Raw genomic sequence first — 15,439 nt, 5'->3', positions numbered from 1 at the left:
TATATCAAAATTGGCAATAGTCAGAATTTGAGAGAAGGAAATCGAACATTCATTGTGAGTGGAGGAAGGGTGAGCTTGCAGCCTAAGAAAAGCACTCATGATGTGTAAACCAAAACTTAGCATCATACAATAAGGTTTTTATATTTTTCTTCTCTGGGGAATATTTGAAGAAAGACGGTTCCAGGGCTCTTGTTACTGTTTTTCTTTTCTTTTCTTTTTTCAAGGTAAAATTTCACTCTAAATGCTAGTGAAATTTCCAGAGTTCCTTTTGGAGGTTTTGACCCAAATGAAGTTAAGTGGTTGTGGCAAAGAGATAAATTAAGCCAATCTACGCTAACACTCAAGTCCTTGCTCAAAGCAAGGTCTTAGGATTTGGATTGCAAACTGGCAAATTCAATGGTCCAACCGCACAAGGGCAAACACTAAGTATTAATCTGGAAAGTAAAGATTCTCAATCTTGGCAGGAGGGTAGTCGTACCACTGCTTTACTCTATGTCCAAACTCCAGCTAAATTATGTATCTCCATTTGAAGTGAACCTGAGGAAAACGCAATGTCTTTCTAAATGCTATCTCTTTGGTACATATTTTCCGAACTGTAAACCATGAAGTACTATATAAAAGCAAAATAGTATTAGTGCCTCATAAGATAAACATATAGATTGATAATGAATGTATTAAAACTGCATTATGTATCTGCTTTATAAAGATACTAACACTAGTACTACTAATAACAATTCTTCAGAAATTTGTTGGGAGAAAATATCTACAGAATACATTTGCTGAGAAAAATCATCAGATTTCAATTTTGGAGAAAATAAATAGGAGAAGTCACAGGAGACTTTTGAGGGGAAACCTGAAACCCCTGGTCTATGAAATGGGTCTATGAACCACCAGTTTAAGCTCCAGTTTATTCAGAACTAATAATCACCTGTCTCTTGAAACCAAAGGGAGCAGTAAAGGAAGTTACCGACATTCATGTGCTTCAGCCTTCTGGAGATCTAGTGAAGCCACAACCTGAGGCTCCTATTTCTATAAAAAGGATAACAGTGAAATCTCATCATTACTTTGTTTGCTTTGAGGAAATTGGCTATGCCCCCAATTAAATTATACTACAAACTTCTTTCCCATTACCAAAATGTAAATACATAACCAGGCACAAGAATGTGGTAAAGGAGGAAAGATGAGTTTAGAACCTTGCGTGTGTATCCCATTTCCACCCCTTAACAAGTTATTTAACCTCTCTAGGTCAAAGTTTTTTAATCTATTAAGTGAAGATAGTGGTAGCTATCTCACAGGATTGTTTTAAGAATTAAATGTAAAATTCTTGGTTCAGAGAGGTCACTTAATAAATGGTAGCCAAATCACTGTCTGTAGTAAAATGCAGGTAAAACATATTTCACCCAGACTGTTGCTCTGTGAGGTACGTTTGGTGTCCAAGCTACAAAATCCATTAAGCCAAAATAATTTGGTCATTTTAGCAATGCATTTTAGAGATATTTTAAAATGACATTTTCCCCAAAGTCAAGCTAGCTTATGGCTATATCAAATTGCTGTATTTAAAAGGGAGCTTTATTCAATTCATAAAATAGTGTATCTAGTTTTGTTCCCCAAATCTAGGATCACAAATATCTTCCATCAAAGAGGATAAGAGTGACATTTAGAAAAACAAGTTTTTTTTAAAAAAAACTATAGTAGGAAATGTATGTAGGTTATCAGGATGACAGGAAGTCAAAGCAACATGAAGAAGAAATATGTCCTGCAGATGAAGAAAAATGGGAAGACACTCTACTCCAGAGAGATGGAGTAAAGAACAATCCCAAGCCCTAGAAGCCTATAGGTTAAAAAGTGATTGAAACTCTGACTCTAAGGTGAGAGGTAAAGAAAGATTCAAGAATACCTATCAGTAGGAGGAAAAGCAGTGAGAGCAAAATTCCTAGGAACCAGATGCATTTAGGAATAAAATCCTTAAAAGTGGTCTGCTCCAAGGTGGTGCTAGCTTCAGAAAATACAAATATTGATGGGTTAAATCAGGACTGGAGAAAATATAAAGCCAAATATGGGCAGATCTGAGGGAAAAAACAAATAGGCAGCTTGGGACTCAACTGTCATCACAATTCATTTGTGTTTCACATCCCACTGTTTGTGACATTAACAGAATTTCGAATTTAGCAATGAACTATTTTTGTATTGTGAATATCTGCAGCCATTTTCCATATGTAGCTACCACTGAAACTAGAAATAATAGCCCTATAATCTTTAAAATGCTTCCAATTAATACTATCCAGATTAGGGGTCACCTAAGAGTCTCTCAAGTTAATGCATTTTTTCTATCATTTGAAACGGAGTATTTTCCCTGCTCTTTATTTGCATCAAATTCAAATTATTTTACTGTTAGTAACAGATCTTTTGGTGGCTTTAGCTTTTATTGTCATTCTTCAAAAGATAGAGTTGGTTTTAGATTTTTGAATTTTATCTTCATTTAACTAAAATACATAAGGCAGACCTTTTCATAATAGCATTTAAATAGGTAAAATTTACATGCAGCACTTTGATGGTATGTCAAACATTAAGCAAGGCAATTTCTGGTATTAGTATTTATTATATCGGAATGCATATACAAATTCATATGAATCATATTTATATTTATATATCTATTCTACACATAATCAAATCCCTAAATCAAATCCCTTATGATTATACAGTGGAAGTGACAAATAGATTTAAGGGACTAGATCTGATAGACAGAGTGCCTGATGAACTATGGACAGAGGTTCATGACATTGTACAGCAGACAGGGATCAAGACCATCCCCATGGAAAAGAAATGCAAAAAAGCAAAATGGCTGTCTGAGGAGGCCTTACAAATAGCTGGGAAAAGAAGAGAAGGGAAAAGCAAAGGAGAAAAGGAAAGATATTCCCATCTGAATGCAGAGTTCCAAAGAATAGCAAGGAGAGATAAGAAAGCCTTCCTCAGTGATCAATGCAAAGAAATAGAGGAAAACAATAGAATGGGAAAGACTAGAGATCTCTTCAAGAAAATTAGAGATACCAAGGGAACATTTCCTGCAAAGATGGGCTCGATAAAGGACAGAAATGGTATGGACCTAACAGAAGCAGAACATATTAAGAAAAAGTGGCAAGAATACACAGAAGAACTCTACAAAAAAAGATCTTCATGACCCCCAGATAATCACGATGGTGTGATCACTTACCTAGAATCAAACATCCTGGAATGTGAAGTCAAGCAGGCCTTAGAAAGCATCACTATGAATAAAGCTAGTGGAGGTGATGGAATTCCAGTTGAGCTATTTCAAATCCTAAAAGATGATGCTGTGAAAGTGCTGCACTCGATATGCCAGCAAATCTGGAAAACTCAGCAGTGGCCACAGGACTGGAAAAGGTCAGTTTTCATTCCAATCCCAAAGAAAGGCAATGCCAAAGAATGCTCAAACTACTACACAATTGCACTCACTTCACACGCTAGTAAAGTAATGCTTAAAATTCTCCAAGCCAGGCTTCAGCAATACGTGAACCGTGAATTTCCAGATGTTCAAGCTGGTTTTAGAAAAGGCAGAGGAGCCAGGGATCAAATTGCCAACATCTGCTGGATCATCGAAAAAGCAAGAGAGTTCCAGAAAAATACCTATTTCTGCTTTATTGACTATGCCAAAGCCTTTGACTGTGTGGATCACAATAAACTGTGGAAAATTCTGAAAGAGATGGGAATACCAGACCATCTGACCTGTCTCTTGAGAAACCTGTATGCAGGTCAGGAAGCAACAGTTAGAACTGGACATGGAACAACAGACTGGTTCCAAATAGGAAAAGGAGTACGTCAAGGCTGTATATTGTCACCCTGCTTATTCAACTCATATGCAGAGTACATCATGAGAAACGCTGGGCTGGAAGAATCACAAGCTGGAATCAAGATTGCCGGGAGAAATATCAATAACCTCAGATATGCAGATGACACCACCCTTATGGTAGAAAGTGAAGAAGAACTAAAAAGACTCTTGATGAAAGTGAAAGAGAAGAGTGAAAAAGTTGGCTTAAAGCTCAACGTTCAGAAAACTAAGATCATGGTATCTGGTCCCATCACTTCATGGGAACAGATGGGGAAACAGTGGAAACAGTGTCAAACTTTATTTTTGGGGCTCCAAAATCACTGCTGATGGTGACTGCAGCCATTAAATTAAAAGACGCTTACTCCTTGGAAGGAAGGTTATGACCAACCTAGATAGCATATTTAAAAGCAGAGATATTACTTTGCCAACAAAGGTCCATCTAGTCAAGGCTATGGTTTTTCCAGTGCTCATGTATGGATATGAGAGTTGGACGGTGAAGAAAGCTGAGAGCAGAAGAATTGATGCTTTTGAACTGTGGTGTTGGAGAAGACTCTTGAGAGTCCCTTGGACTGCAAGGAGATCCAACCAGTGCATCCTAAAGGAGATCAGTCCTGGGTGTTCATTGGAAGGACTGATGTTGAAGCTGAAACTCCAATACTTTGGCCACGTCACGCGAAGAGTTGACTCATTGGAAAAGACCCTAATGCTGGGAAGGATTGGGGCAGGAGGAGAAGGGGATGACAGAGGATGAGATGGTTGGATGGCATCACCAACTCGATGGACATGGGTTTGGGTAAACTCCAGGAGTTGGTGATGGACAGGGAGGCCTGGCGTGCTGTGATTCATGGGGTCGCATAGAGTCGGACACGACTGAGCAACTGAACTGAACTGAACACACAATAGGCTTATATTCATTGTACACAGTTTTTTTCTATCTTATTGTTGTCATTGCCATTGTCAATGGATATCATTTATCTATCATGCTCCAAGAACTCTTCTAGGCACTACACAAACTTACCATGCAATGAGGCCATTATTGCCCTATTTTCTGTTTAAAGACTTAGCCACAAGAAATAATGTATCCATGATTACATAATTTACAAATAGTGGAGGGAATAACCAAATACATGGCTGTGCAAGTACAAAGTCTACATTCTTTTCATTGTACATTTCTGCCCTTCATACTGAGGCAAGCCTACTATTTTTATAAAGTTAACATAATATGTTGTCAAGATTCCACACAAATGAATTTTTCTAATATATTGTTATTCTACCGTGCAATCTTTCTCTTAAAATCATTTACACTTCTACAGAACATCTACACTGATGTTAATGTGCTTTTTCTTGCAAATTGTAAATCAATTCAAAATACGTATTTAAACACCTAATATGTGGCACTGCTAGGCTAGATATTTTTGTTCACTATCACATTTAAAATACAGATCTTGACAATGTAGAAGTTTCTCCTTCCTGAAGATGCCTCATTAGGACAAGTTATGTTTCTACTCTTTTTCAGTCACTGATGGTATAAAAAATACAGTACTATGTGAAAAACATTAGGGCTTTGGATTTAAAGTTCCTTTAAACAAACCTAGTTAGCCACAAATTGTTGAAACAAAATCTGTAACAGGAAGGGCATTTAAGGCAGATTTAAACATGATTTCCATATAGAAACAGAAAATTAGTCTGCATAATGTCATTTATCTTCTGAATTATATTATAATTTTCAGCTATAAATCCAGATTCTTAATGTGAGTCGCAAAGATGATATCTCTGTCCCACCCTCTGTAAGAAGTGTGTTTTGAGTCATTTTGTCAATAGTGACAACGCAGATGTACTGGACAAAATATGTTTTCAGCAAGTTTCCTTGGCAATTAAAATAACTGTAATAGTAATAGTAATCAGCATCATAATAATGACAGCACTTACTGAACACTACACTATATGCCAAGAACTGTGATTAGCACTTTATATGCATTATCTTATTCATTTCTCAAAATATCTTGTGAGGTATATACTGTTAATAATCCAGTTTGACAGAGAAGGACACCAAGACACAGAGAGGCCAAATAACTCACCCAAGGCCACACAGGCCGAGAAGAAGCAGAGTCAATGAAGCTGACTTTCACATCTCTGCTAGGTGAGGGTGACAGCAGGCGCTACGTGTTTGTTCAGGAGAACACTCAGATATGCTCTCCTAGCTACACTAACTCCAGTTGGGACCCAGCTGGTTTGTAATACCAAAGCTAAAGACAGCCAACAGGAGTTAAAGTTTGAGTTGCTTCTATTCATATTGTCTGCTAATTAAAATGTTCCCTTCTGAGAAGACAGTGGCTGGCTGGCATAACCCTGGAACATAATACATGTTCAAAAAGTTTCTTATGAATGTTACAATGGCTTCTCTCAAGTGCTGAGTTAACCAATGATTTCCACTACTCCCTTTTTTTTAAAAAAAAATATAGGTTGTCTTATTGTCTAGAATATTTTCACCATGGATACATATTAGGTGATCACACTTGGATCACAACTTTGTGATCAGGTGAAAAATTAGAAGTTTACTTTAAAAAATATTTTTGTTTTGTTTTACAGTTGTGTTGTTAGTCTAAGTTAAAACCTGAATCCCTCTGGGAAACCTTTCCTGTTGCCTATGCTCTGATCTCTTCTAGGATAGTACTGCTTACTGCATCCTTCATAGAACCTTATCAAGGCACATACTATTATTAATCGTTTGTCATCTTTACTTTGTTCACTTGAAGATTGACCCTAACTCTTAGACCCCTGGGTGTCTGGAGTGCCTAGAATTTAGATCTTCAACAACAAAACAAAACTCAGGAAACATACACACAAGGAAGCAAAAAGATGGAAAAGAAGGGTCTTGCCTTTGACCACGCACACATACTGATCCTTGGAGTGTGCTTGTGTTTCCCCTTACATTATGCGCAGGTCCCCACGAAAAAAAGCTTCCCACAATAGTAGAGTCCTGAATTGACTAGTCTGTTCCCCAAAGAAGTCTATAAATGCATCAAGAAATAGATATATTTATACACACATGCACACACATAGATACATATACACATTATGAAATAATACGAATATACTTGTAAGTCATGGAGAGTGCAGCAGTCAATGTCTTTAAAATGAATCATATTATACCTATACTACTTTACATTTTACATTTAGTAATTTTATTCCCCTTCTAACCCTAATACATTATATACCCTAATATAGATTTCAGGAAAGTAGAAACTTTATTCATCACTCTATCCCTAAAGTTCCTAGAAGAAAGCATGGCACTAAATACATAGCAAATATATGTTGAAGAGAAGGGAAGGAAAAGAAAAAAGATATGGAAGGTCTCACAATATTTCTCATATTGTTCTGGAAATAATAAAGGGGGAGAGTGTCTCCAGTACTTTTCCAGGAAAACATGAATCATCAATGAAACTGCAAGTTCTATCCTGTTCCTCAGACCAGCTACCAGATTCCTTTATGCATAAAATGTCTCTTCTAGCCTGTTGATACCAATTTCTGGCACTAATGAGACTTTGGAGCAGGGTACTAAGAAGGATCACTCAAGTTCCTCCATATTTTGCCCTACCTGCCAACAAGGGAGGCTAGGCTCCAGCATTTCCTATAGGTCAGCTGAGGCCTTAGATGAGGCAGTAGAAAAGGACACGCAAGTCTTCATAACATCAGGTGCATTTACTTACACATCCCTCTCCTCCTCTCAAAAGGAATCCCAGTATCAAGTCACGGGCGACAAAAAAAATGGAATTAGTAAGTCCCCATGATATCTCCCATTTCAGTACTGGGGGATGCAATCTGTTGCTGAGGGGAAGAAGGAGGAACTGACAATGGTTTCTTGTATTTTGCAGCTTCCAAGTTGTAGCAGGGCTTATTATATAAAATTTCTATCAAGTATAAATTCATACTGATATAATACAATGGAAATCTTCAGTTTTACTCAAGAGAATATTATGTGCAATTCATACTTATCCTAGTACAGAGAAGATAATATCTTAGTAGTAATAAATTACCTTAGAATATGCATTTTTTCAGACAATGGATGGAGTTGTTCTTTTTCATCTTTGTATCTCTACTACCCAGATGCAACACATGACTTAGCACATAGTAGTTTTCAGTAAATGATAGCTAAAAATTTTAAGAACATCTTCCTGTAATGGTGAGATATGACTTGAAGGGTTCAAACAAATGCAGTATGTTTTTCTAAGCTTGATCTTCCCAGTTTCACAAACAGGCCATCCATCATCAGTTAATATGCCTTAGTATTTTGGTCTGTGTTATATATAATTAGCTCTCATCAACTGTAGAGTGGAAATTCTACCATTTTATACTCATATACTAGAAATTTTAAAGTTACAATCTTGTAAGAGTGGTTTTCAAACTTTAGTGTATGTAACTAACCTGGGTAACTTCCTAAATTGCAGATCCTCAGACTCTAACCTCAGAGCTTCTAATTCAGAAGTTCAGGAATAGAGTCCACGGATCTTCTTTTTTTATTTTATTTTTTTATTGTTTCTTTTTTTTTTTATTTTTTATTTTAGTTGGGACCTAATGCAGAGTGAAGTAAGCCAGAAAGAAAAACACCAATACAGTATACTAATGCATATATACGGAATTTGAAAGATGGTAACGATAACCCTATATGCGAGACAGAATAAGAGACACAGATGCATAGAACAGTCTTATGGACTCTGAGGGAGAAGGTGAGGGTGGGACGTTCTGGGAGAATAGCATTGAAACATGTATATTATCATATGTGAAACAGAACACCATTCCATGTTCGATACAGGGATCTTCATTTTGACAAACATCCTAGGTAATTCTGATACAGGTGGTCCTTGGACTACTTACTATGGATTGTGCTACAAAGGAAATGTGAAAAAAAAATCTTTATGCTTCACTTTTTCAATATGGAGAAAAGACAGACCTAGTCAATGTGACTTAACCATCAAAATTGCCATGAAAAGACCAGGTAGTTTGCTAAGACTTTTGAAAATGAACCAAGGAAGGATGCAAAGGCAAGAAACTTTAAAATCAAGCCAGAAAATGTTCTTTTTAAAACTTCACAAAGACTGACAGTGTGCTTCAAGTAAAAGTAGGAAAAAAGTGGCAGGAGTACAGCAACATTTCAATAACAATTTAGGGAAGCAAAGTTGATTCAAGAGGTTTATTTGATAAAATGTGTTTTAATGGCTATTATAAAAGTGGATGCCTTCTAAATTTTTGATTTATTGTTAAACTATATATGTATACATATATTTATATGAGATAGTTATTAAAATTACTCCTGAAATCCCTATTTTCCATAAAACCTTGGTCTTGCCAACATAACTGCACTAATTGAAGCTTCCCCTTCCTCCTTCCAAGAAACTTCTCGCCTGGGATTGAAAAGAGATTACTATAGTCTATTCCTCTACACGTGCCTCACAAAAGTATAACTGCTGATTCTGCCCTGACCTCTAGGTCTCTGTAGCCTATAACGATTTTCAGTGGAAGCTCCCTTAGCACTGAGTTCTCTAAATATTCAGAGTGTCATTCTCCAAGAACCTTAGCAATGAATGATGGAGATTTTTAAATTATTCTTATGAATGTTATAAATTACATAACTTGTCATGGTTTTCTCTTTGACTTGACTGCATGCAATGTATAGCACTTCATCGAATGTAGTTTGTGCACCAACTTCACTCTTGACTCTATTTTTGTATCTTTGCCCTTGTTTATTGTTTCTTTTATTTATTTATTTATTTTGCCTTTCTAATCTACTTTTACTTCATGTATTTCACTGTATTACTTGCATCTTTTCCTTTCTCAGTCATTTTAATTCCCTTTTTGGAACTAGATGGTAGAAATAAATGAGAAAAACAAAACAGAGTATGTGTGTCTCTGTGCATATTTATATATATGTGTGTGTGTGAAAGTTGCTCAGTTGTGTCCAACTCTTTGTGACCCTATGGACTGCAACCTGCCAGGCTCCTCTGTCCATGGAATTCTCCAGACCAGAATACTGGAGTGAGTAGCCATTACCTTCTCCATGGGATCTTCCCAACCCAGGAATCAAACTGGGGTCTCCTGCATTGCAGGTAGATTCTTTACCAACTGAGCTACTAGGGAAGCCCATATATAACTCACTTAAAATATAAAATAAAAACTAGCTTTTTGAAATAATGGAAATATTTTATAGTCTTTGGGCTAATAAATTCATTTGATTATTTGCAGGACTGCAATATAGAGAGGCATAAAATTAAAATGACTACTATGAGAATATCCATGTGAATTTGAACATAGGTATTTTCAGCACCAGATCATTAATTCTGACATCCTTCAGTTCTGAAAGCCAACTATAGCTGTGTTAAAATCTGTGTGTTCAGTCTTTTAGATTGACTGTATAAAAAAAAAAAAAGAAACAACCAATTCCTAGGTTTAATCAGCCTAACAAGGTGTGTAATTAATATTTTTTCTTTTAAAAATTATAAATGCATGCACATAAATATATATGCATAATTATTTACTTGTATGAATCTTCCATACATATATATGTATATATCTTAAAATCTTCAATGAAACTCTTTAGTCCTTTGCCTCCACTATTACTTTCTTAAATAATTTTCATTAAGCAACAAACAGTGATAAGTCATTTCAATAATGAAAGACTTTATTCAAAATGGGTTTAGTCTATTTTCTGTATTTCCTCTGATAATGATCCAGCTAGTCTCAGACTGATTCTAGTAACAACTCAGGTAAATTAGAAGAACTCTAATTGGGCACTGGACATCTTAACAATGACACTCATCTTAATTTGTCCTTATCTAACCACTTTGGGCTGAAATATTATTGTGTTGAGACCCAAATATGATTTTTGTTCTTATATTAATTTCTGGATCTCATATCCTTTCAGATATCAAAAGAATATAGCACTGTGCAGAAACAATGCCAAGTTCCCCTCGTTTTTTTAATCCCCCCCATCATGGGCACCAATAGTTGATTGATACTTGGAATACATCACAGTTGGATTATAGATATGCTCTTTAGTCTGACCTCCACTAGTCTCTTACAACTCATTTTTAGACAGTCCAGAAGCTAGCAGCTAGATTTCATTTTTATTCCAGCAGTCACCATTTTATAATGTTTCCTTAGTTCACTGAGAGTTTCACTATTGATAAGTCAATCCAAAACTCCAAGAGGCATTTAAATGGAGTGAGTTAAATCAGAGGGAAAATATTACCATTAAGTTGCCATAGATTCATGTCACTCAACTACATTTTGCCATTGACTCCCCATACATCAAAATGGTGTAATGACACAATTCTCTCACAGAAGAACTAATGAAATACTTAGCAAAAGTAAGTGGTTACAAAGCACTTTTTAAAACAAAAGTGCTGTATTTTTTTTTTTTTTTAATCTTGTACAGAACTCTGGTTCAGTTTCTGAGCCTTTCCAAGTCCTCATAATTCTGTGGTATTCATAATAAAGCAGGCAGATGGTTTAGTCTCTGAACATATGCTTTAAATGTCCCCTTTGCTATTTGAAAATAATGGACCAAATTGTGCCCTCAAATAGTCACAAGAAACTTTAACAGGGCTGCCTCTTGAAATTTGAGGACAGAATGTTATCCAGTGGGAATTAAACCTTTAAAAAATACACTTTCTAAACTTTCTTCTGAGCTCTATTTTACATATTAAGAGAAGTCATTTTTTAATAAAATAGATATAGTAAGGAAAAATTGTAGCCAGCATAATATTGTATCGTTCAGGAATAGATTAGAAGGTAAAATAAAAGTTAAATATTTACATTTTTAAATTCTGATTGTCTAAAAACTTATGATAGTCATCTGATTTAATTTTTGAGTGATTGCCAGACTTTCCACTTTTATTATTATTACTATTATTCTTACTATCTTGTAGATGTTTTATTGTTAAAACACTTGGCAATTATTAATTAGTTATTTGTTTAGATTATGTTTATGCCTTTGTTTTAAATCCATGTTATTCATAGTTATTACAATCCTCAAATGCTATTTCACCAGCCAGTTACTCTCATTTCAAAAACAGTTTGTTGTCGATGAAAGCACATATTCCAGGTTTTCACCGAATATGAAATTCAGTGGATATATGTGTTTTGATAATGTTGTTCACTTAACCCAGCTGTATTAGCAATATATCTCTGTTTCTTAATGTCAGTATTTTATACATAAAATGAGCCTTCATTTCCACACTCATGTTTTTATGTATTTAAATGTGGTTTTGAAAAAGTCTCTAACCTAGTCTCACTATCTTAAAATGTCCACGAAACTCAGTAGTCTGATCAACACTTCAGATAAAAAGACCAAACAGTTGACAATAAGGACACTCTGGTTATTACAGAAGCCCGAAGTTTAAGTAACTATTCCGGTAATTGTAAAGTAACTGTAATGTCCCTTTAGAAATTCTGAACAAGGACTAGCTTGGTGCTAATATAAAACAGAGTTTACTCTGAAAAATAAAAGCAATAGTTGTACCCAAACATGTTTGGGATGCTCTTAAGACAGATCATAATTAATAATATTGAGAATAACTGAAGAGTCTTAAATCATGTGATAATTGTATACAACTATCCACAAATATCGGAGCAAAGTTTTTAACTATTATTGGGGCAAAGCATTAACATACTCTTCTGCTGATAAAGACACAAAGTAACTCTGAGAAACCTCCCTCCTTCTCATTTCTCTAACTTTTACAATAAATGCAGCACTGAAACTAAACTCTCAGTCAAGGCAGAAATACGCCGAGCAGTATTTCAATAAACAACAAATTGATTTTTAAAAACCCACCAGATTAAACATTTCCCCCATTTTCCCCTTGCTTCCCCTTGTTGTTTCACTTTCCATGCACACATAATCGCACTTACCTGCACAAGTCTGAAACATCAGTCTAGGTAATTTTTTTGAAATGTACTCTGTACCGATGCATTTTTCTGTGTTTCTTTCTAACCCTCGGGAATGTTAAGAATTTAGGAAGAGAGCCACAGCTTAAGAGAGCAATTATTTGCCAGTAAATACTCAATTTGCTTGTCCTGTGATTTTTCTTCTAACTTGCATATTCAATAATCCGTCCCTGACTGCGTCACAAGCACAAAAAGTCTTTTCTCCAAAGGAGAACACTTTCGCCAATCAACCTTCAGCCATGCCAGGGCACAGCTCGTCAGGGTGATTTGTTAGCTTTAATTAATAATTCCTCACACTGGCCATTTTAACAAATAACGCAGTGAGCCTGGGACGCTAGATGGCTATGATTCAGGCCGATAAAACTACAGTGGAAAGAGGTGGGGAGGGTGTGTGTGGGGGGAATTCAGACGCCGTTTATAAACACCTCTAATCATACTCTTTCGGTTTACAATATAGAGGACATCTCTGCTGAATTACCACGTTATGTCCACCAATTTGTATTCAGATGGGAGCCATATGTTCCTCCACTTTATCTGCTGAGGCTCCCTCAGTGCCAACACAGTCATCGGGCAGACAACATTTACAAAAGAGGTCTCTAGCTTCCAGATTGCAAAAGTTTACTGCAGGGTGAAGTTGAGAAATCAGACATATATAGCACTTCTCAGTGAGCTTGTGTAACAGTCTAGAAACACAGAGGTAAGAATTATTGAATGTCAGATTTGCTGTCACCCGGCTGCCTGATACTGGGCATTTCATTTTGTCTTTTTTTTTTTAAATCTCATACCTCAAAACAGTTAACAATAATGGCTGACTTATTCATGCATTCCACGAACATTTATTGAATCCTAACAATATGTCAAGCACTGTATTAAATGCTGAGAACTTTTTTGAAAGTAAGATTTTGATTTTTCTAGTTAACTGAAACAATCCATCGACTTATTATGTAACATACAGATAATGTGCTTGACCAAAGCCACCAAACAGGCAGTGTGTGAATGAAACTAAGGATTCAAAATACTGTACGGTCCAGTCAAACAATCAATACTTGACAGCACACTTGTGTCCATGACAAAAATGATGCTCAAAGTAAAAACAAAGAATAAGAAAAGCTAAAATAAAGAGTTTTTTCAAAGATTAGAAAATTTCCCTCAAAGTGACTAGAACATTCAGATATATATCAATCTGTTTATAAGGAATGTTAAAAGGTTCACAAGCACTTGAAGAATATGCAAAGATATAGGGCATTCTATTCATGCCCTGATCTAATATGTGTGTGTGTATGTGTATGACTGAAAGTTCATCAGTTTATTGGATATATATTTATTGAGCATTCTACTCAATTCTAGGAACTGAATAATACTATGTATTGAGAGATAAATAAAACACAGTTTTTGTCTTCAAGAAGCTCACAATTTAGCCACCGGACTCAAAAAAGGAAAATCTAAACATAAAACTACAATATAATATAGCAAAAGGAATGACATAAATATGCATAAATGTATGAGGCAGGGCTTCTAGAAGTGATCCATGGACTGTTTCAAAAAGTGGAAGGGTAATATCATTGGTAGAGGAATATTCTAAGCAGAGCAAACCTTTAAACCCTTTCTAAAACTTTCATTAGAATTAGATTACCAGTTATTTAGAAATTATGATGTTTAAAGCATGATAAAGTCAGGTACATAATCATAAACATTTCAGGATTTTAAAATCAATTTCTTAAGAAAAAAGACTCCCTATATTGTAATATCTTGACATCATCAGAAAAGTAAGCAGCGCCTCCATAACTGGTACAAATAGTGACTGTTTACGTCATTCTTACTTTCAGTGTGTTTCAACTGTCTTACGCAAATAGGAAGCATTCCTGACATATATTGACTCTGGTTTTTCCAGCCACTTCTCTTCTTTTACCATGTACAAACTTATATACAATTTTTGTTTTCATTGTACCATAAGAGAAATCATATCTGTATGGCTAATAAAGGAGGGGGAAAACCTACTTCCATTTAGTGGTCACATGTAAAACTCTAACCAGAGAGTTTACGCTATATGGTACTAAGGCAGAAGATGTTGAAGAAAAGAAATGATACCCCAATACCGAAAAAGCTCTTTCGGAGCTAGGAAATGCTCTTGAAAATTGCATAGAGTTCTTAATGACATTAGACACTTTGTTTTATACTAAACTCAATAGTGAGACAGCCACCAGAATATTGTATTTACCATAAATCAATAACAGCTAGCTAATTTGGAGAACTGATATAATTTATTAATTTATTCAGCACATATGTATGGAAATTCTGATATCTACCAAGTGCTTACCAGTTATTGTTTGATTTTTATTTCTGCAATAATTATATATAATAAGTTTACCATTTACTGAGTGCTTACTATATGCTAGGAACTGATCTAAGGACTTTACATCTATTATCTCATGTAATCCTAACAATATAATGAAGTAGGTACTATTACCATCTCCATTTAATAGGTTATGAAACTCACAAGTGGTGAATCTGGATATGCACTATGTGGATTCATTCTAAATAATGAGACCAGTGCCACTAATACCCATGCACCATCAGTTTCACTACTTGATAGTTACTTGGTCACATATAACATTTATGTCATTACTTTTAATCTTGCAAAATCAGGGTAGT

At 35.4% G+C, this 15,439-nt stretch overlaps 1 protein-coding gene across 46 annotated transcripts in view; it reads right to left on the bottom strand.

Moving 5' to 3' along the window:
• The window catches only part of ZBTB20 (zinc finger and BTB domain containing 20), an 825,041-nt gene that overhangs the window by 428,549 nt on the left and 381,053 nt on the right, over nt 1-15,439 (bottom strand). Inside the window, exon 1 of one of the 46 annotated variants that reach the window (XM_081572059.1) lies at nt 12,752-13,156. The exons of the other annotated variants lie outside the window; for them this stretch is intronic. The gene's annotated coding sequence lies outside the window, so the exon portion shown is untranslated. Of the gene's footprint in view, nt 1-12,751; nt 13,157-15,439 lie in introns of those variants that run through there. 46 annotated transcript variants of the gene reach the window in all.

Source organism: Giraffa tippelskirchi, chromosome 2, assembly GCF_054371585.1.
Source record: "Giraffa tippelskirchi isolate mGirTip1 chromosome 2, T2T-mGirTip1v1.2.pri, whole genome shotgun sequence".
Classification (NCBI taxonomy): Eukaryota; Metazoa; Chordata; class Mammalia; order Artiodactyla; family Giraffidae; genus Giraffa; species Giraffa tippelskirchi.
Note: the sequence above shows the minus strand (reverse complement) of the source record. Positions and strands in the feature narration are given on the sequence as shown.